This window comes from Halictus rubicundus, chromosome 7 (assembly GCF_050948215.1).
Source record: "Halictus rubicundus isolate RS-2024b chromosome 7, iyHalRubi1_principal, whole genome shotgun sequence".
NCBI lineage: Eukaryota > Metazoa > Arthropoda > Insecta > Hymenoptera > Halictidae > Halictus > Halictus rubicundus.
This window is the reverse complement of record NC_135155.1, coordinates 1,512,076-1,535,777: the sequence shown is the minus strand read 5'-3', so window position 1 is coordinate 1,535,777 and position 23,702 is coordinate 1,512,076. Positions and strand designations below refer to the sequence as shown.

Sequence of the window (23,702 nt, the reverse complement as noted above, 5' to 3'; positions counted from 1 at the left end):
AGTGATTAATCTATTATTGCCAGGGATCGTAACTATTACCTAACCCGATTGAAGCGTTGAGAAGATTATTACTACCTATAATATCCATAAATCGATGATTCATAAACAAATGAAAGTGCGAAACATACTTTCTAATAAAATGCAAGTTAATAGGTATATACATATAAAGTATTGCGTACACGCGTAAGTCGTTAAAAAAATTACTTATGTGTATTAATTCTCGTACGCCGTTCGGACCAATTGACCTGAAAATAATGCTTCATTTAGCATTAAATCATTTTTCTGTAAAAATATACAATTAATTTAAAACTTATACAAATTATTTTACAAAATATATAAAGATAACGAGTAAAAACTATAAAGACGATAAAGACTTTTTCCCACATTATTTAACATTACAAAGTTGGAACTTTGTCTCTTTATTTTTAAATATTAACTTTCCCTTCAAATTGTGCACTCAAAACTAATTCACCAAGTATAAGAATTATATATTTTAAAATGATCAACAGCTGCGTAAAAAAATTGGTCAATTGATGCGGCCAATAGTCTGCAGTTTCTAATACATTGATAAGGATGAATCTGTTTATTATTTGTTATCGCATGTCTCGATAACCGAATCACGGCATGCCACTGTATAATCACAGAATCTGGTTTATGATTAAGCCCCTCGTTAACCTTTTGTACAAGACCGCCAATATAACTGCCTTCGCCGGTTCATGATGAACCGTAGCCCGTGGAAGCGAAAGCAAAACAAAACATCAGCAGTCGTTTGTGTACAACCGAATGATACAGAGATACTTCTTTCCCCCAGACAGGGAACCAGAAGTTTTTCCAGCTTAACGCGACCACTTTGAAATCATGGTGGGAGGTGATTGAAGTTTATTAGCTAGCGGACAGGTGGAAGCGAGCATCGTTATATTAGAGCACATTATTAGTTTGCGATCGTACTCCGGTGCGACCGGTTCCACGGTGTCGACCTACTTCCGATTCGATTACGTATGTCCATCCTGCCTGGACAAAGTGTCCTCGTATATGAGACGTTTCCTCCGCGCCTAGTTTTCTTTCTAACTCGCATTTCCGGAATAAGGTAAGATTAATTTTAATCGCGTTTTCACAGACTTCTCACGAAAATCTGACGTGCTTTCATTATCCCATTATGTTTATTTAAAACATTTGCGGTATTCACTTGTAACTAGACTGCGGGTCTCCTTCCGAGATAAGGTTCTGATTGCGGATCTCAATCCGAGAAAGTCGCAATTACATTTTTAATCTTAATGTATAACTAATATAAACATACTTAAACATCCGCTGTGGTGCTTAAAATGAATAATTTCATAGCATTTTTGTATATTTTCTTGCACACTTTTCTAAACCTAAACTTTAGTAGAAAGATCTATTATTTTTTCGTTCTTACTTTTTAACAGTTTTCGATCACTCTTTTTTTTTTTTGTTTGCTTTGCTTACGTTTTACTCTATAACGCTCCAACTTCCAAGAAGGTTCAAATGACCCAAAGTCTTTTAGTTTAGAATTACTGAAAGTATAAAAGCGCTTTGGTGGGTAATTATTAAATAAATTCGTTTATGTATGAACATATCATAACAATCACACAGTTTTCGTAAGGAACAACAAGTCACTTTAACTTCTAGTTTCGAAGTTTCAACTTACAAGTGAGAGTAATGTATTACCTAGAAGTGTATACAAATATATATGTGTGCACACACACGCGTATATTATGTGTGTCAGTCAAGGAAAAAGTAGAAGGTTAATTTTGCAATATTTCTTCATGTTATAGTTAACGAACTCGCAGCTCGTGTACGTGCAAAACGTGCATGTTTATCTTTATTTCGCAGTAACGATAATAAGTTTCTAGCAGTAAAGAATTGGTTTCTTTGCAATAATTAATAACAACTTTAAAAATTTATGAGTGACTTGTGTCTATAACTATGTACTGCGTGGATTTTATGGATTTATGACTGAAACGAATTGGAAAAATAAAAAAATGTAAAGGAATTTAAATAATTTGGGAATGCTATTACATTATTTTTTCCTATTAATGCTTAAAAAAATTTGACGTTCCAACTATTATATATTAAAATAGGGACTTCAATACGAATTTCAGATTTTTTTAGACTTTCTTAAAACCTAGAACAGTAAAAAAAATTAATCGTGAGCATAAACAATCCAGTATGCAGACGGCGTCGATAGAAATAATGGTACATGTCTCAATTTGCATGTCCATTTGAGAGTACTTTAAAAATGTTTTGCTCTCGAAGATTAACGTGTGAGAGTTAACTATCAGAAAGTCCTCTCAGGTATGTGTCCATTTGAATTTCATACGTTTAACTATCACATGAATTTCGATAGTTATAAGAATATTCGTGAATAGAATAGATGTGCCAAATTTTGCTACAACTGTTGCAGTTTACTTAACCACTTCGCGACCACGAACGAGTTATCTCGCGACGAAATACCGTTCGTACGATGACCACCGACGAGTTATCTCGCAACGCAATGTCGCTTGCGCTATGCCACAGACGAGTTATCTCGCAACGCAATGTCGCTTACGCTATGCCATGGACGAGTTATCTCGCGACCAAGTTTCGTTCGTATATCGCCACCGATGAGCTATTGGGATAATTATTGGGACGAGAGTTTTAATTTGAAAATATTTTTAGCAAGAATGAAATATTTGGAAACATGGATCCACACATAGTGCTACATTACGAAGCTACATCGACGTGGCATCTCCATCCACTATCGTGCAGAACTACTTGTAAGCGACATTGCATCTCGAGATAACTCGTCCGTGGTCGCGAAGTGGTTAATTAGAAAAAAGAAATATCCTAAAAAGAGGAAAAGACATTTTTTTTTATAAATCGCGTTACCATTATTTGAAAGGGCCTGCCTTCTTGTGCAAAAAAACTTATTGTCAAACATAGTGGGATTTTTTTTTGTTCGAGTTATGCAACATTGAAGCAAATATTCAACAAAATTGGCAAAAATTGTCTTGTTAACTTTAACTGGCTTTAGAAAGCGAAAAAATCATCGTAGAATCTTCTGTAAAAAAGCAATAGAAATAACCTTCCTCTTGGAGGCACTTCTTTTGTTTTTTTCAAATTAATTAACATTTCGATATACTGGGTCTTCCTGAAAATATGCTTCAAATTTACATAATTTCCATTTTTAATTGAACTCGCTATATTTCAGCGAGAAATGATCGCAATACAGTGAATTCCCGAAATAAGTCCCTACAAGCCTAACGTTTAAAGGTCCTTGGGCTATCCAAACCACAGCGGGGTATACCCCGCGAGGGGCCCAGAAGATCGAGAGCCGCCGCAGCCTCGTACAGACCTGAACATGTCGATGAACATTGCGCCGAACAGCGAACGGAACGCAAAATCGACATTCATTTCGGCGATCCGAACGGCGCGATTTTGCGTTTCGGTCGCTGTTCGGCGCAATGTTCGTCGAAATGTTCAGGTCTGTACGAGCCTTAACATAACACGGTCGTGTATATGTGTGTGTTACCAGGAGACCACTACTAATCTAATAACAAAACTTCTTTATTTTTGATTATTTTTTTATGGGACTTTTACCAACATATTCGTGGAATTTTTCTAATGAAAATAATACCAGATATGGTACAGTTCCGATCATTTTTTCTTGTGTAATGAACGATTAAAGTTTCGGACGCAAATAAGAATAGCGTATGGGAAAGAAAGAGACGCGGAAAATCTTAAACTTAAACTTTTTTATTATTCATTATTTCTTTATAAGACTTTCATCAATGTATTTGTGGAATTTTTCTGATTAAAATGATACCAAATACCATATCATTCCGATCATATTTGCACGAATTTTCCGTTACTATAATTGTAGTGAAAAGTAACTTTCATCGCTCATATTTGGTTTCATTTTAATCAGAAAAGTGCCACGAATATGTTGTTGAAGATCTCATAAAAAAAGTAATGAAATATAAAGAAGTTTTGCAATTGGATTAGTAGTGGTCTTCTGGTCTCTCACCGATATACCCATCGTGTTATCTTACATTCCGTAGTGGCGGCAGCTCTCGAGCTTCGCTGTCCTTTTCCACATGCAACATTGTATCAGAGAAAGACGTTTTCTCAGCCTTCTTGTCCCTATCCGTCTATATGTCCCGTGTTTGGGACATTCAACGAGTAGGGTCATTTAAGATTCCAGCGTGCACTGTGTATGGTTCAAATGCGGTGAGAACCACAGATTTCGTCTAAATGTCCCTGAACCGCATAAGGAACTTATATCGAGAATTCACTGTACCCACATCTAAGGTCGGATTGAAGTTGTGATTCTGCCGATTCGATTGAGCACCTAATGAACCCGCTGCGATCATTTTTCACCTATGGCAAATTTGCTTCAAGTTACCGGTTTGCATAACGCAAGGTTAATAGCGCTAGTTCGTCACGTTGGCGTTCGGCTCAAGCGTGCTCTCTTGTTCTCATCCGATTCTACCAATGCAAGTCACGAAAACACCCGAAGATCAACCGAGGTACACGCCGATTGCCTTATGACAAGCAACAATAAGAGAGCACGCTTGAGCCGAACGCCAACGTGACGAACAGTGACGAACTAGCGCTGTTAGCCCCATATTATGCGAACCGGTTACTTTAAACACATTTGCTATAGGTGAAAAATTGTCGCAGCGGATTCATCAGGTGCTCGGTCGAATCGGCCGAATCTCAGTTTCAATCTGACGATAAGATGTGGGTATTCAAGTGACGCGATCAAATCACGCGATTTATCAAAAAAATCTGGAAATCTGGAAAAAATTGTTCTGGAAATTGAACACACTTTTTTGTAACTGTCAAAGTCTTTTTTATAACACTATAATTGTATCAAAAATCAACGTAGTTGAAAATTTGAAAAAAAAACATCTGAAAGTAGAGACTTCAAGGTATCAAATGATTTTTTAACGATATCGATACAACAATTTTTGCCGGAGTTATGATCACTTGAAATTGACCCAATTTCTCGAGTTTGTATAGGTGATCCTTTAATTTTTTGAGGAGTATATAATTAATATAGGCACAGTAATTGTCACCACCACATTAATTGGGTCCCTTTTCCTAGAAGATGGAAAACAGTTTAGAAGTTTTGTATGAATTAATGGAGTACAAGTTGAAAACAGAATAAGTTTGATTGGACCACAAATTGCCAAACAAGATACAAAGCTCCGAAAAAGTTTATTGTCTTCGAACATCGTGATTAATTCGGTTGTATACAGAGGGTTAATTTAACTTCTATTCTCTGTAGATGACATAATGTATAATATATCATAATATATAAAATTGCACTGATAAGAATATTACAAAAAACTGGATGTACAATGAGGATTCATTTCTTCAATAATTGCATTTTAGCGAAAGTGTAGGAAATTTAGTGTTAAAAATAATATTGATTACATTAACGACAAAGAAGACAGTCACTGCTATCAACATTGTAATCTATGGGATGTATATTTTATTTCGTATTATTTCGCTTGTGATGTGCAATTCATCATCGCGGCATAATTGATCGTTTATTCATTTATTACCGAGACCCGATTTATTTATTACCCTTTTTTAATTTTCGCTAGCAATGAAGGATGAAAATAATTTAGGTGTTGTATCGCATGGATAATTGTCGTGATTCTGAAAACCAATCATCGTTAATAATATGTCAAAATTTTCGGTAGTAGTCGCTAATTGGTGTTACGAATCGTAATCTACTAGTTTCTAAGTTAATCCATTTTAGTCTAGTTTTCAAGATTTTACCATTTTCGTCTGAATTTTTACATAATATTTTCGTAATCTTAGGTTTTTTTAGTGCAGTGTTTATTCGACATATGTCGACCAGGAGAAACTATTCTTTGATCCACGCCGAACGTAGAAAAGGACAACGAAGCTCTAGAGATCTCGGTACATGACCCCTCACGGGGCATACGCCACGACAGTGGGGATAATTCTGGGACTTTTGTCGGCTAGGCATTTGGGACATATATAGAGTAAACACTGTAATTGATTACCAAATGAAGAATAATTAAGGTCTCGGACCCTTAAGGCTAAACGCGCTCTGGCACGGCACGGCCACAACCACGACCACGACCCGGGTACGACCAAGACCACGACCACGGCTTACAGTGGTCCGGATCGAAGAATTTAGTGACATTTTGTTATAATTTTTGAACAATTAAAGATATTGCAATGAAGTCTTCACTAAAGATATTAAACTAATAGTCATTTTTTAATGGTTGATATGTTTTGCATGTGTTAAACAATAATTTTTAATTTATTTTCATTAATATCTTTTATGAAAAGAAAAATTGTTTAAATATAATTTTTCAAACTATTTTTTACTTTTAAGTATGTATTGTATATTTATGTTTCACGCATGTAATGTTTTATGGAACACGTAAAATGTAAATTCGAGAAATCTTTTTATATCTACCGCGTACAAATATGTAATATCATAATTAAAGTAATCACAAATCAAAAATAATATTAAAATTAAGTTATAATAATAATGGATAGTATCAAATGCAAAGAATACTTTCAATGAAACTTACCTTTATTATTACGTTATTAAATTGGTGATAGGTAAATGATAGACCTTTAGACTGTATGTACAATACACACTTAATATATACCACACACAAAAACAAATGTAACAAAACGAAAAAACAAAATAGAATATAAGGTTTACTTAAGTAATAGAAAAAATGTCTTGAATCTTTCAAAACGAGCCTCTCTATAATCTAAACAGTTCGTTAAGAGTGTTTAGAATCAGTTTCACGTTTCACAAGCCTTCGACGATAAATATCTATAAATGTAGCAATAGAATTAAAAAACTGTTGTTGTTGGCTATACAAGTTACTTCAGGTATAAACGTAAGATTATTATAAAAATGTACATATTTAAAAAAACATTTAATCAAACATACGAATCTATACATATACTGTAAGACGCGTCGCGATGTGAAACTCATGAGACATTTAAACAACAATAATTTATAGCATAATTGTATAGGGAAAAATATACTGAAAACATTCCGATTTGTGCGGATGTGGAACTGTTTGGAACTTAGAAAATATATCTTTCTGAATGTAAAAAATTTTACAAATGTTCCCTTCTGTATTCAATATTATTTTTTAAATAGATTATTTACAGTAATCACTATTAAATGATACCATTTTCGTTGCAAAAGTCTGCTCTTCAATTTGAAAAAAAAAGCGAGAGAAAATATTAAATAGGATCGTTAGGATATCGCATTAAAGAGAAACAATTTTTGTGGTGAAAAATACGGTTCTTAAAACGTCCAAGTTTCAATGTTCGATTTATTAAATCGTACTAATTTCTTCATTTCCGAGGTCCATGGACGTTTAAGCAATAATGTTCATTGATTAGATATCGATATAAGGAAGTTCGTTTTAACAAAAGGCCGCATTTTTACTTGATGAGAGTTGGTGTATTCATTGTCGTGTTAAATTGATCGTCATGCGGGTAGTCGTGGACGTGGTGGTGGTCATGGCAGGGCGTGCTAGTAAGCGTTTAGCCTAAAACCGTTACCGAACCGCTTTTCTTTAAATTCAGAAATTATTATCATAACAATGATTTTACTAATCACAACGTCAATAATTTTACTATGAAAATGTCGTAATTGATATTTAATAGTAGATATACATTCTGACCACATGTTATTTGAAGACTGAGAAATATAATGTGGTATTTGTGTTTCAAGTTAAAAAAATTTTAGTTATTAGGGAAAATTGTCGTAGTTAGATTCCGTTGCTCGATATCCTCAAGGACAAGTTATTTAACTGCGACCGGTTGGGTATCTGTTTCATACGAATGGAATGTACCTGTAATCAATGTACTATCATAGGCAACTTTCATTTCACCCGCTTAAGACATTTGCGCAAACTGAGGCTACTTTGAATAACAATGAGGTCTTAACACTAGATTGCCCAAGGAAGTCATTTTGACTGCTTTTTAATTTCAATTAGAAAAACAATTATGTATATAATGACACAATTTCTTAGAATTTTGTGACTTTTTGTACAACATATAAATGCGTTTATTAATAATTGTAGTTACCTCCCCCCTCCTTCATTTCCGGTATATATGTGTGTGTGTTATACCTATATTGCCCAAAAGCAGTCATTTTGATTGCTTGGGAAATTTTAAATAATCAAATGACTCTTGTTATTGAATTGAGTAAATTTCTTACCAGAACCAGTTCGGATCTGTATTGAAATGACTAAAGTAGTACTTGTTATTCGAATCTTTATGCAGTGATACTTGTTCTAACAAGTTGTTTATTTTATATCATTTGCGCCCTAAATTCATGAAAGAAATGTCGAATAGAAGTGAGCCATAGTGACCCATTCTAACAAATGCAAAATTTGTCAAGTACGACTTTGCCACAACAACAAAACAAATAATATATGTGAAAAATGTCAAAAGTATGTTTGTGGAAGATGTACACATAAAAAGATTTCCACTTTCATTTGCATAAAATGTACAAATAATAATGCATAAATTATATTTTTTCCAAGTGAAGTAAATTTTTTTTATTGTGAATATTTACTAATAACTTGTTATATAACTGTAAATAATATAAAAAATATTAAAAATTAATTTTAAACAAATTTCTTTACACATTAGTTATTCTTTTACAATGCAGTCATTTTGACTGCTTTTGGGCAATGTAGGTATATACTAAGTTTCAGTCTTTCTAGTGTTAATGGGATCCTTGATTTCACCTCTTGAACATAATAATTCTGATATGATAAAAGGTGTGCAAAACATCCTCAGATCGTGCGATTCCAATACTAATCGTGCGTTTACGCTTATCATTGAACTGATTAACTAGTAACCTGGTTATCAAGTAAGCTGTTCATAAAAAATGGACATATTGTTTTGATAATTTATTCAGTCAATTGATTTAGTTCACATCCTGTATGTCAAGTGATGTGCGAACCTTTAACGTTCCACTCGTAATAGAGATAAGTGTTCTGATAACGATTAGTATTGTATAAAACTGTACAAGAATGCTTTTTTTTTACTTTACATTATCATTAAATCAATCATTACACTACAAAAAATGTTTACATCTATAGCATTTATCTTATTGCGATCGCTTTTAGTACTTTGGCCTTAATATCACTCACATAAGTGATGTGTCTTTTCATCTGATGCATAAAGCTAACATTTATTATTTATACAACATTATATTGGATCGTAACATAAATTCGTTCGGTTATTTTGAATATCTCATTTTTATTCATTAACAAAGTAGCAAATTCTAATCAATCAATTAAAAAATTGTTGACTATAAGTAGTTTTTATTTAGTTGCAGTTGTTCGCACTTGCGATGAGAGTCGCAACTGAATTGTTAAAATTAGAATAACGTTTAGTACAGGACCAGATTTATGGATTTGATCGTGTACTGAAAATATTAAGCGTCCAACGCGTTCATTATCACTATGGTCATTTTAATTAGGGGAACGTTGCCAAATGCGTACTGGGGTCACATGCTTGACCATATCCTGTTATTCATATTTATTATATTGAACATTTAGTGATAAACACAATATTTATGAATAAAAACAGCATATTCAGAATTAAACGATATTTAAAAAAGAGTCGTACAACAATAAACCTGAACCCATTTTAAAACTTGAGTTCTCTACAATAGCAATTCATTGTGAAGCTATTGTGCATGGTTGGAAACGAATACAGTGTTTACTCCATATGTGTCCCAAATGTCTAACCGATAAAAGTGCCAGAACTATCCCCACTGCCGTGGGGTATACCTCGTCAGGGGCCAAGAAGCTCGAGGATCTTGGTCGCCGAGGAGCGTAAGGTCGCGTGGATCAAAGAATCCTCGGATCTCCTAGCCATGTATGTCCATGGCTAGACCCCTGTGTTGGAGATATATCGAGTAAACGCTGTACTTATGATTTTCTGTAATTTTAACCTGTTTAGACCTGTTTAGATCATTAAATAAAAAAGAAATGAACTACCATATTTGAACGTTTGAATATGCATGAGCCTAGTGTGTACTACATATGGGAGGGTGATTCCCAACAACCCTTATATGAATTTGTTTTTTGTATTTTTCTAATGATTTCCAGACGTCCGACGACACATTGACTGCCATGTTACCCATATTTGGATGACGGAATGATATATTTCGGCAAACTTAAATATTAAACTCTGCGGTGATATGCAGATAGAGTGCGCTCAATTGGTTTATGGTCTGCGAAATGTAAGAGGGAATAAGTGAAACGCAAATACAATAGTTGCGGTCGCTAAATCGGCGACCAATGTGTTAACTATATTTCCAACGAAAATTCCATAAAATTCTGACTGCATTAGTTCCAGGCCTAAATGAGTTAACACATCGACTGCGACGAGAATGTTGTGGATTTCACACAAGTTTCAACAATTAAATTTATAGAAGCAATCAGTGTTACCCGTAGCATTTGTTAGTTGCTTGATAATGAGGTTCTAATCTTGCACGATTCATAAATTGATATTCAGTGGTATTAATTTTACAACAATCTATTTATGTAATTTTATAGCACCGGTCCTTGTGACCTTCCCCCCCCCCCCCCCCCCATGGCGTTCAACGTGTTAAATAAGAAATCTGATGTACGTTAAATTGCCGGGTTCTGCGTAAATCCAGCGTGAACATCATTTGGGTAGATGCAATTGGATAATGAGGGTTAATGTTTCGCAACAGAAGACAAAAAAAGATTAATGGGGACGTCATATAACTATGCGCCTGTATAGTTGACCACGTGCTCCGGTGAGTTCTCTTTTTCGTTTGAACCGTGTGTCGCACGGGAACCGAAAGAATTCCTTTCCCTCTCATTATTGCTTTCAGGCCGCGTAGCAATAAACTGGTTACGCGGCGTAACATTCGATGCCCAGACAAGGATAAATAACTCGGAAAGGTCTTGTCTTCACTTGTCAGAGAAAATCAGTCTTGCCGTATTTCGCCACTTTTCTTCAGCCATGCGTAACGATAGCTCAACATTCTCGAGAAAATGGCAATTTTTCTTTCCGCATCTGTTCATCGGCTAATAACTATGCAATTCCATCGTGCCGTAAACCGTCATTGTCTTACCAGTTTACGTCTCATTAGATACCATTATACATATATATGTCGCGCGTGACATTATCGCGCAATTTATGATGGCTTCGAAAGTAAAAATGTTGATATTTCCCCTGTGGCTCTTAGTATAGCATTAAACTTATCGAATCTTAAAAGGAAATCGCTTTTTACCTTTCGCAAAGATATTGCAAATTATACAGGATGTCCAAAAAATGTCGTGATTGAATGAGGTGATTCCTGAGCTTATTTGAAGTAACTTTTTCCTTTGCAAAAATGTTCTCCGCAGATATTGTTAAGGAGTTTTTAACGAAAAACGCGGACCAATCGGAGCGTAACTACAGCGGACGGATTTTGGCTCGGCCAATGCCAACGCCACGTTTAGCTGGAGTTGTCACTGAGCCGGAATCAATCTGCTGTAGCTGCGCTCTGATTGGTCCGCATTTTTCGTTAATAACTCGTTAACAAAGCCGCAGAAAATATTTTTGTAAAGGAAAAAGTTATTTCAAGTAATCTTAGGAATCACTCTTTTCAAGGAAATACAACATTTTTGGGACGCCCTGTACAGGGTAAGTTACCTAATATTTGGAACTTGAGGGGGAAATTTCTTTTTCTTTTTAATAAACACTACAATGTTTTAGCATTTTTATAAAAATGAAACTCTGTAGGTATATATTTTTATCACACTTTCAGCATGTTACTTAAGTTTTTCAGTTCTATTTATTTCGAAATGGTGTTTGTATCGCCAGAAAACTAGGACTTTCCGTGAAATTACATCATTGGCGTGATATCTGTCCTCCAGTTTACTTGACATCAACAATTCCAATTAAATTTTATTTTATACGTAGATACTATCATCGATTATATATCGATTATATCTACTTATCGATTGACCTAAAATCCACAAGAAAATTATTTTAAAAGAAGTTTTGGTCAATAATCAAAAAATATTTAACCTGTTGTCTTACTTGCGCTTCTGTTTTTTCTGTATCTACAGAATTTATGAAATACTAAAGTGGAAGAAACGATTTTTTCTATTTGACCAAACTGTCAAATTTTCGATTTTGACCAAACTGTCCTTAAAATATGTTTTATTCTTTAGGAAATAGGTGTATGTTTTAAAGGGATGACAAAAAATGTTTCTCGAAATGATTTCCTCCAAAATTTTAAAGTTATTAATATTTTACAAATGAAACTAAATAATTTTCAAATCGATGTTCAAATTAAACAAATGGTTTCAAACTATGCATAAATAGCTTAATCTTCTTTTTTTTAAAAATAACACTATCGGTGACTGTATTCAAAATTAGTTCTGTTTAACATCAGGTTTGCGGAGCATTAAAAGTGAGTATTTTTACATTACTTTGTAAAAATAAGAGGAATGTGTCCATCCAAGTTTTCAGCCATTTTTAAAATAACATTGTTGGTTAACAAATATATACCTAAGAAAATAAGTTTGTTCAGTAATTCCACGTCGATGGATCTTCACAATCTCAATAATCGTAAATTAAAAATATTAGAACCCGTCATTTTGACGGGTACCGTAAATCTAGTGTTAAGGAAACATCCATAATCTTGAGGTTTCTAAAAATACGACTTGCGTTTTGTCCGAGTCAAAGCAAATACCTTTTTTTTACAAAAATTTTGAACGTCATTAAAGATGACAAATATATTCTAAAGTCCAGAGTTTTAGGAAATTGATGCTAACAGATGTATAATGAAAGTATGGCTACTTTGAGGAATATACGTATGTTATGGTTGATAAAACATACAGGTCTGCATCGCACTTTTCCATGTTTACAAGATTGTTGTTATTTCTAAACCATACATTAACTGAGCGCATTTGTAAAAATAACAGACACGTTTCGTGTGCTCGCGTCAATTAGGACACTGTTCTCGCGTGAATACGTGACAGGTACACGACAACCGTTCCTTGCGCACCGGTCTCGTTAACGTAGGGAGAAATTACTGTAGAATTTGTTGATCAGTCGCTGCGATGCGACCTATCACTGCATATTGATTATCCTCTCGAATTATTGGTGAAATATTATACATCTGTTACGCGTACCGGTTTAAAAATAATTTTCGATGGTTGGTACCACATACAGTGTCTACTCGACAATTTCCAAAGCATGGATCTGGCCAGAGACAATTATCGGCTAGAAGATATTATTCTTTGATCCATTGCTGAACGTAGAAAAGGAGAGTGAAGTTCTAGAGGCCTCTCACGGGGTATACCCCGCGGTAGTGGAGATCCTTGTGATTAACGTAAAATCCTCAAAATAAACGTATATGCGACCGCATAGCTTAAACTAGTCTCTTCACCGCCACTCATCAACGACTAAATGACCAATGTTAATCGTATTAGTTATTTGTGTCTTGCAGTAAATAAGTATCCTTAGTATTTTTAAAATCGAAATAAATTGAGAAAATCTATGAATGCTAATGAAAGATGAAGTTGTGGTTAAGGTCTTGTTCAATGAACACATGATATTTGTTGTAAGGATTTATTTCCGAACGGACAACTGACAGAGTGACGTCTGCACTAGTAGCTAACGACTGACTAGGTTTCCATCGCCCTGTCTACTTATATAATTCTCTCTGTCCTTTGTGGAAGGGAAAAATCTCTTCCAAATAATGCTGGTGTCCTCCAGATCTTACGCACGTGGGGGCTCTTCCGGTCGCGGACGACCGCTGTCCTCTCGTCGAAGGTCCTTCGGCACTCCACAATTCATGGTACCCGTGTGTGCAGCTGATTGAGACTGTGACTAACTCGAACTAAAATCATGCTAGGGTCTGAAACTAAACTGTTCTCTCAAAAATAGCTTTGTCTAGTCACGTATACCATAAATCGTGTTCAGCAGTTTTCTAACTTTCTCTAGTCCCTACAAAGTGCAATAGTTTATTAGAAAATGTAAAAAAGAACGGAAATTTTATAATGTTTTGATTTTGTAAGCCTAATTTAAATTACATTATATAACCAGTTAGCTAAATGTTGTTTCGAGCAAAGTTTGCGCAATGTTTGTATCACACATTGCGAGCAAAAGGCTTGTCCATTTGGTACCAAATTCTGCTCCAAGCAGGGTACTGTTAAGCAGCAACTATTTTGTACGAATTTGGAACCAAAACTTGTCGACAAATTCCGAGCCAAACGCGGAAACAGATGGATCGGAATTTGAGTGCAAAGTTTGGAGTCATTTCATGCCCAATCGAGGCCAAACCTTGGCTGCGTTATAGAGGGCAGGTCGGCCGCACTAAATCCTTGCTCTACGAGTACATATCGGGCAAAATCGGAGTATGTAAACCTGGCTGTAGAAGAAAAAATAGAATTTTATTTAAACTTATAAATTATATAACTTCATGTTTCATATATCTTCAATAATTTATTGATTCCGTTTTCTCTCTTTCAGCAAGGTTTATTCTTACAACAAGGTCAAGTTCGCTCTTAGTGCGACCGACTTGTCCTCTATAACGAAGCCAAGGTTTGGCCTCGATTTGGTCTTAATTTGGCATGGAATTTTGGCTGCAAACTTTGCACTCAAATACCGAGCCTAATGCGGAAACAGATGAATCGGATGAATTTGTGGATAAATTTTGGTGGCAAATTCATAAGAAATTGCTTACTGGGTACTTTGTAGATTTTTTACATTGATTACAGAAGGATTACAGAGGGTTAGTTTGAAAGAATTTCACTGTAAATCAGTTTTATTCCATTCCTTCAATCCTGACCTTGTTAATCCAAGTTTCCCGTTAGCATAACCTGAACCAACAATTTTTTGCTGGACGCGCTCGGATTCATACATATTCTTTTCGTAACGCACGCAGTCATCGTTATTATTCCTGCTACTCCTAATTCCGTTACTCTGAATCTATTATAACCACGATGCCATTCTATTTTAGAATTAATATTCGATCAGATAAACAGTATTTTAAAAGATTTATTATTGTTTTTTTGTGATAAAAAATTACGAAAGATACTGCAACGGAAGTTTGCGTTGAACGTGCCTTTCAAGCACTAAAGTTTATACTGAATCATTATAGAAATAATTTAAGCCCTACAAATCTAGGAAATGTTTTGTTTGTGACATTAAATTGATTTTATTCAATATTTCTGATAAAACTACAATTCTTGTTTCGATTTTCATATCGTTCCTTTATTTGTAAATAATATTACATAATATTGTTAAATAAATCTTGTATACATATACTAATTCGGAGTTTTATTTATTTTATAGGGACTCTTTTCATAAACGTTTTCAAAAGGAATTGTTTCCATGGAACTTTTCACGTACAGACTTTAAAATATCTGTTCCAAGTCTACGTCAATATCGGCTTCGTTTTTAAAAATGGAAATTACACCTGTTTATTTCGGGTCCTGATTGTAACCATTCGAACCCGCTTTTACCATTAAACCAAAAATGAGGTACCACCTAATGGTCTGTTCAGTTTCTAACAGCTAATTTAGTTTATGCTAGTTCTGATAATAATGAAATTTTTATAAATCACAAAATATAGTTTACTGCCTCAAAAGAAGTAGCTTCAAAAATGTGGTGGACTTCAAAAAAAATTGTTGAATAATGGTTTGAAAAAGTAAATGTTCGTTTTTAAGAGGATTAAGTAAGAGACTTTATGTTAGTTATAATAAAAAAGAAGTTTTTATACATTGATTATAGTCGATTATATATAGATATAGTAGATTATAATCGATTCTAAGTAATATAATGTAATGAATGATATGAGTATTATTATGGATTTTATTACCTGAACGAATCAGGAACAAGTCATAAATTAATATTATATATGTATGCAGTGAATTCTCGATATACATATATCAGCAACACGGGTCTTGATGTCGTTTATCGTCCAGGAGTATTCTTTGATCCGCGCCGAACGTAGAAAAGGACAGCGATTCTAGCCGCCGAGGAGTGTGAACATATTCGTCCTATACTCAAAGTCACAATGACAAATGCCGTCTAGAAGATCCTACTATTCTTTGATGTAGTGCCGAACGTAGAAACGGAAAACAGCGAAACTAGTGTGGTCTCGGTCGCCGAGGAGTGTAAACATAATACATCTTTCATTACACAAGTGAATATCATCGGAACTTGTATATCATATTTGGTATCATTTCCATTAGAAAAATGCCGCGAATATGTTGGTGAAAGTCCCATAAAAAAGAATGAGAAATAAAGAATTTTTCCAATTGGATTAGCAGTGGTCTTCGGGTCTTTCACACCGATATACCCGACCCGTATTATGTTTACATTCCTCGGTGTCCGAAGTTTCTTCAGCTTTTTGACCCCTTACGGAGTATACCTCGCCGTAGTGGGGATAGTTCTGGGACTTCTATCATCGTTTAAAACAAGAGGGATGTTCATACTTGTGGATGTTCCGGGGATCTGTGAAATATGAATCGTGGTTCTCTGATTCTTAATCACGAGTGATGGATTACAGTTTGAAGGCCCGGGAATCTGTGTATCATGAATCGCATGTTTCAAGTTTTCACAGTACAAAGTCGTTTCTTATCACGATATCGTCAAGACCGCCCCCTTGCTAATTTTCTTTGTCGTTCTAATTTATTTTGCTTATTTTGTTGAATTTGTTCATCATTTTGTTTATTAGGGTCATTCTGCGAGACTAAATTTTGCTGCTAAACTTCTTGCCGCTTTCTGTTATGGTATTTTTTCAAGCACGCATTAGCTAATTCACTATTTCGTTTCAATTCTTCGTCGTACTAGCTATTTTGATCCATCTTCGCTGCAGGTAATTGTTTAACCGCAAAATCTGCCCCAGTCGCCAATTTTGACCGCAAAAAGTTCTCCACGCATGTCTTCCACGTTTTCGCCTGAGACTAATTTTTTATAGTGTTATTTAATGAGTGAGGTTACTTGGACAAATCAGGAATAAACACAGCAGGGCACAGCAACGACGTACAGCTGTTTGTTTCTCGCTCGCTCGAATAAGCGTTTCACCTTGGAGAGTGACGCATGACAGATCAGACTTTTTCACTGCCCAGCAAAAAAGTGTATACGCGGTACGCCTAAAGAAGTTTTCACTTCAAAAACTGAAAATTGCAGTATTAAGTTTAGCAATAGACATCAAATATCCAAACAGTATTAATAAATTTCCAAATATATAAAGATCGTGGCATTTTCAAAAAGAATTTAATCTTGTAATTGAAATGATGTAAAAGACATGAGTTAAACGTTGTGGATTGTAGTACGAATAAAACAGACTTGATTCAACATGGAAAAATGTAGAATGATATCTTTTTATCCAAGGCTTCGTTTTCAAGGAAATCAAATTTGGAAATTTGTGAAGTACGCGTGGAATTGAATAAGAATCGCTGCTTCCACTTATTGGAACTGGCCCTCCGTCCACGGAGCGTCACGTCATAGACACGTACGCGAAAAAATATCGCTTGCTGTACGCTTCAGTACTGCGACCAAAGTAAAATAGTAGACGTCTGTTCGTGAAGCGTCAACGTCGCGTAAACGTCGGTACATGCAGTCGTCATTGCGCTTAGCGTACGATGCCGCGATCGTCTATACACGACGCATAGAGCAAACTTAGAGAGAGCAAATAAAGATGTCGAGAGACGAGCAGGACGCGATTATTTTTTATAATTATTGTGGTGTCGCGTCGATACCGAATTGGGAAGAATCGGATCGCTACTAGGTAATGGGTTAACGGCGAGTGATTGTATAGTCAAACTCCGGAGAACTGGTCTTTATTGCTAGATGCAAGACTTGGCTTGCTTTTGGTAACTCGGTATTCGAAATAGCTCGGTGTTTGAAACAGTTCGGTGTTTTAGACAGTTCTGATCTTGTTACAATCGTATGGAATAAAGAAAGCTCGGATGTGGGTGTGGTCTTAGGAAGTTGTCTATGATTGGTTGAAGGATGTGTTTTGGAAGGTGTCGGAAGTGGTGGAAAATTAGGAAGAGTAGGAGTAGGGTACATTTGGTTAGAGGCGGCTACGGCTATAAAACTATAAATTTCGGTACGCTAACGGTTCGCAGTTCAACATGTGCTCGTCAGCTGAGGTTTATTCGGATTTTTGACTACTCTAAACTATGGTAGGTTCTTTATGACGGTCATGGTCGTTATGCCGCGGGTGGCTAGTCTAACTGACCTTCACGGTCGTGCAGATGTCCCTTCGCTGAGGGTTTTTACGACGGAACAATTATATTCGTCGCAAAACAAGAACAAGAAGAAAATTCTAGTTGCACCCTCACATTCGCAATAATGTTGACTGCAGAATATTTGTAATTGCAAGAGAATTAGCAGAAGATGATATGAAATTTCAAAGGAAAGAAGAAAAGAAGAAAGGGTGTAGCTGGATAAGGAGGTCAAAAGTGCCCTAAAACCAAATTGAATTTGCAATAGGCTATTCCATAATTTATCCAAAATAAATACTTTGTACCAATTTTCATCCCCATATGTCGACATGGGGGGTGGTAATGAGATGACAAAGAAAATCAGGGTTTTCTGTTATTTCTCTTAGTATCTTCAATTGAAAATTTTGAAATAAATCGGGCATATTGTAGCTATTAGAACGCACATCTATGAATTTTTTCAGAATTTTTAGCTTTGACACCGAATTTTAAAAAATAAAAATCTTTTGAAATGCCGATTTCTTGTAGAAGTTATGAGAGATATGTTTTAGGTAACAGGGGTTAACGGAATGTTTGTAGAGTACGATGTTTTAACGGATAACGAAACAAAGTTTATTAACAACAACAATTGATAACCAACAAATAATAACTGTAACGTAAAGGATTGCGGTGGTTGCGGAATGACAGGAGTCGGAATATCTGGAGACATAGGATATATTTTCCAAAAATGTTAGTACAAAGGATGGGAGATAGGTTTTGTTATAAAATAGATTCTTTCAAGAGTGAGAGAAAAAGCTAGCAACGATTAATTTAAGAAAAGATTTTATATAATACGCGATACCACCATCGGGCGTCCGGTTTATTTCAACCGTACTCTCCCTCTGGGAATACGACGACGACGCGTTTTCGCCGGTTTTCTCGTGTCCGATGGGCGGCCGGCCTTGATAGCCGTCCTCTCCGAAACGTACAGAGGAACCAGGCGTCCCTACTCTCAGGCGGTCAGGAAGCTACCCTGTTCTTTCCTCTCGGCGGGCGGCTGGCCTTCATGGCCGTCCTCTCCCATGTATCCAGAGAGGCGTCCAGGTGCAACCCCTGTCCTCTTCTGGGCTGCTGGGCGTCCGATAGCATTGCTTTGTACTCTCCCATCCTGTGGGCGGTCGTGGTCTTACCTCGTCCTCTCCCACAGGTGCAGCTCTGTTGCCGGGCGTCCGATAGCATTGCTTCGTACTCTCCCATCCTGTAGGCGGCCGTGGTCTTACCTCGTCCTCTCCTACAGGTGCAGCAAGAGTGCTTGCTCCGCGGTAATCTACCGATATTTATATGGACTCGTTGCTATCTTTATCAATAACGCGTTACTAGGGGTCTAGAAGGTTCCAGACCCCGCGGTTCCCCTTGAACCGTCGGCCACGCTGCCTCGGCGCAATTCTTCTGTTACATCGGGGGGGGGGGGTGACGAGGGGTCTTGACGCTTTATTGTTCCTCGTCGCGTTACATAACAAAATAAAACAAAACGAGAAAACTGAAGTCAACGAGAAAACACGAACAAAATACGATAACTAAACCTCGTGTACGAAACCGTTCGCGGTACTCTGACTACTCTCTGGAGCTATCGTCCTCCGCGAGGGTACAAAGCTTTCTGTCGGTTCTCGTTCCTGAGGCGCGTTAAATAATGTCCCCGAAAACCGTTATAATAAGGGGAGGTTCTCCACCCCCACAAGGGCATGGAGAAAGTTACTCCCCCAAAACATTGCATCCGGGGACTTCACTCTTAAAGATACTGTAACGGTCGAGCCGAGGTTCTGGCAATCGTCACTTAAATAACCAGGCCCTCAGCCCGACTTCCCATGGTACGCACTTGAGAAGGATGGAATTTCCGCGTCCGAAAATTCCCACGTTCCCACGCACCATGGTCGCCACACTATTTTTACAGTTTTAGCACCTCGTTATGGTTGTTAACATATAATGTTCTCAAAATTTTCAAAGTCGGGGCACATATTAAAAAAAATAAAAAACCGCTATTTTTTACCTTTTCCATGCTCGTACAAGTACCATGTTCATATCACTCACATAATTAATTTCTTAGATGGATATTATATCACATTATAAATAATGTTTCTAATGAAGTTGAGACCGTTGTCAGTCCGACTAAGGGTCTATTCGTATTGGCCGGACCGGATGGTTTTACGTACGGACTCTAGGTCCAAGTGCCGGGTTGCCGAAAATCTGTCGAAGATCGGATGCCTTCGTTCCGGCCGTTGGACTATCCTATCCGGCCGCCGTTTAGCTCGAGTCCGGCTAGCGCGGCTGATCATTACCAGATGGCCTTTCGAGAGCGCGTTGACGGTTCCCTGCTGTGCGTGGCACAAAAAAAGGTTTTTCTCCTATCTACCTACCTAAAGGATTTTCAACTATCGGTATCTCTCCTCTACAACATTATGGAGATAGGAGTCGTTCCTGTCTCTTGGTGAAACAGCATCACACATCCTTATATATTAATGTAAATTATACATATATTGTAAAAACGAGAATAGTTGGTTTTTTTTTAAGGAAGTACCCACATTAGGAAGGGGATCATGCCATGTGAATTCGATCATTTTTTGGGGACTATATCTCGAATTTTGATGACATTGAAATATGTTGTGGTCCAAGTGAAAGTGGAAGAAATCCGAAACAATACTCCCAAAAGTGTCCGATATCGCGTGGAATGACTCAATTACATAATAATTTGTAGAATAAGAAGAATTAACTCCCCATAAATTGCATCGTTTTGTCTTACGACACGAAAAAATGTATATGGAAAACTTCTGAATTCTTGTCCATATTGACCTAAAAATGATTAGATGGAAGGTTCCCTGGCAGGAATGCGATGGCGTATCTGTATCTTGTCCAATGAGACGAAGCAGTAGACGTAAACATAGCTACTCGAGTGTGACAGAGTTGAAGTTATCCGTACAAGATAATTAGCAAAGGACGCACGCTGGGTGCTTCACTACCTCGGTCTCGTTGGGCAGAGCATAGGTAGGAATGCGCGGCCGATTGGATCAGAATGCAAGGGACAGGCCTCATTTCACACATACTTTCGGCTACAGTCGAAATATTGGCTACAGCGGTCACACACACTATGTAGCGTGTGATGTCGAAGCCAAAACACTGGGACTACGGGCGCGGCTGAGATGGGCATAGGCGGACCTAACGATAGACTCCCCAAAAATGGTGGCACTGTAAAAATGGCGAAATTAAAATGGTTTTTATTTTTGTTATTGTTGCGTCGTAAGACTTTGCGTACGACGCGACAAGCGCGCGACCAAGACCAGGTATAAAAATCCCTATCGACGACGTACCGACCATGGATGTCATAAATCAAAAATCCTTCCGAATGTACCTACCAATTTCGTCATTTTTAAGCCAGCTAAAAGCAGCACATGTTGAACCTTGTACCTCGTTAGCGTACTAAGGATTTATAACCGTAGATGCTTGCAAACCAAATGTTGTACGTATACTTCCACTTTTCCAATTTTCCACTATTCCCACCACTTTTCGAACACACCTTGCAACCAATGAATTCTAATCATTTTAAACTTGTTCTCCGGAGTTGTGACTTATGATCATTTATAAGATATAAGATATAATTTAACAATTCTAAAATTAATTTGTGAAGCTGAGTTTTGTTGTTCCTTATAGTTTGAACTATTACTTCTTAACATTACAACTTAGATGAACAATATTTTCTTCTATACTTCGAAAATGGATTCTGTTCGGATGCTGTCGTGGCACCTGGCGGCCGGACGGCATCGACAGAGATCGGATGCCCAACGGATTGCCGGATAACCTACACCAGATTGTCACCGGATGCCCAGCTCCCAGCGAATGCATAGGCATCCCCGGAGTGTAGAGGGGAGTAAACTGTTCTGGTGTTAGGTAGCAAACCCCCGCTGTGTGCGGTTCTTAGCGTTTATTGCGAGCATCTCGAGTGCCTCTCGTGTGGCCTTCTTAGGGTTCCGGTGCGTATGAATATAAAAAACGTGGTAGTATCCATACTAGCATTCGTCTCCGGCAAATATGAATAGACCCTTACCGGGCTAACAACTGACCTCTTTCCACCGTCCGAGACTTTTTAGGCGCGCGGGCCGCATGTCTCGATACCGATGGTCCAAGGGATGGCAGTAGCGGGCTATCGTGCCATGCTACCTGCTGTCGCTAGCTTTGGTGGTTGTAAATGTTGATCCCGATTCCCTCGTGGCGTTTGCAGTGGCAATCCTGCAGACATTGCCCCCCCCCCCTTAAACCGGACCCAATAGTGTTCATTTTTTACAAATATCTCGGAAACTAATTCGAGCTGCGGAAACATGTATAGGAAAAAGTTGTTCAAAATCGCACCCCAAATAACATATTTGAAGCTCATTAAAATCGAATTTTGATTAGGTCTCGATTAGAGGAGAGGAGATTTGGATTTGAGATTCGCGTTTGCAACGCGACGGGAGGCAGCATTGTAAAAAAGAAAGTCCACACAAAGGAGCTTGGATGGGTCTGATGTTGTCAACTGAGTTTAGGCTGGTTGGGGACTTCGGCTTCCGAGTGTCTTCTTCTCTTTCGGGATAGGGAAAACTAGAAGCACGGACTCCTCCGCGGAAATACATGCATAGATTACCACCGCAGCATGGGGACCAGCGAACCGCGTCCACACATGCTACCCAACTAGGTTTGAGCGGACTAATCGAGCCGTTGCGAAAATTCTCCCCCGGAAACGATTTAACGCAATCACGCAAGGGCAACAGAAAGGGACGGGTGGGGGGGATACCTGATTAGCCAGGGTTTAGACACGCACCAACTAGTCTTGCTAGAAGTTAGACGAGTGTCCAAACTGTTCGATCTCCATTGCGGATTCCCCGCCCTTCCTGGGGACAGAGATGGGGATATGTGGGACTCCACCCTGACAGGGTATGCCCCCTAACTCCACCACGGTGACCTCCCTGAGCTAACGGGAGACGGCGAGGAACACGTATCGAAAATAACTCGCCGCCCCCCTCCCCAATAATGACACCCCGAGGGAAGTAAAGCTTTCCCCCTCCCCCAATGCCTAATTTAGTAGGACACCGCACGGGTCACCCGCCCGGTGGGCAGCTTGGCTAGGCGCCGCGAGTCCCATATCGCGACACCCCGCTGTTCCCGGCGATTCCCTACCTCGCTCAAGGGAAAGGGGCCCCCTAGATCCCTACCACGGTCGAGGGAGGAAGTCACTGTAAGAGGTGACCTGGGACGTGTTCCGGCATACCCCGGCCCCTCCATCCCACCACCCGTAGACGCCCCTGAAACGGGCGACCAGCCGGCCGAATTGACGGGAGGAACAATTAAGCGGTTCCTCCCGCCCACACAAATAATACCAAATATGATATAATTCCGATGATATTTGCTTGTGTAATGAACGATGAAAGTTACTTTCCCTTACAATTA

General features: G+C 37.7%; 1 protein-coding gene across 3 annotated transcripts in view; it reads left to right on the top strand.

The window, feature by feature from the left end:
* Window positions 1-761: 761 nt before the first annotated feature.
* Slif (cationic amino acid transporter slimfast) overlaps window positions 762-23,702 on the top strand; it is a 42,896-nt gene continuing 19,955 nt past the window's right edge. The window contains exon 1 of one of the 3 annotated variants that reach the window (XM_076791141.1): window positions 762-1,087. The gene's annotated coding sequence lies outside the window, so the exon portion shown is untranslated. The remainder of the gene's footprint in view (window positions 1,088-23,702) is intronic. The other 2 variants (XM_076791144.1, XM_076791143.1) reach the window with 2 other exon arrangements.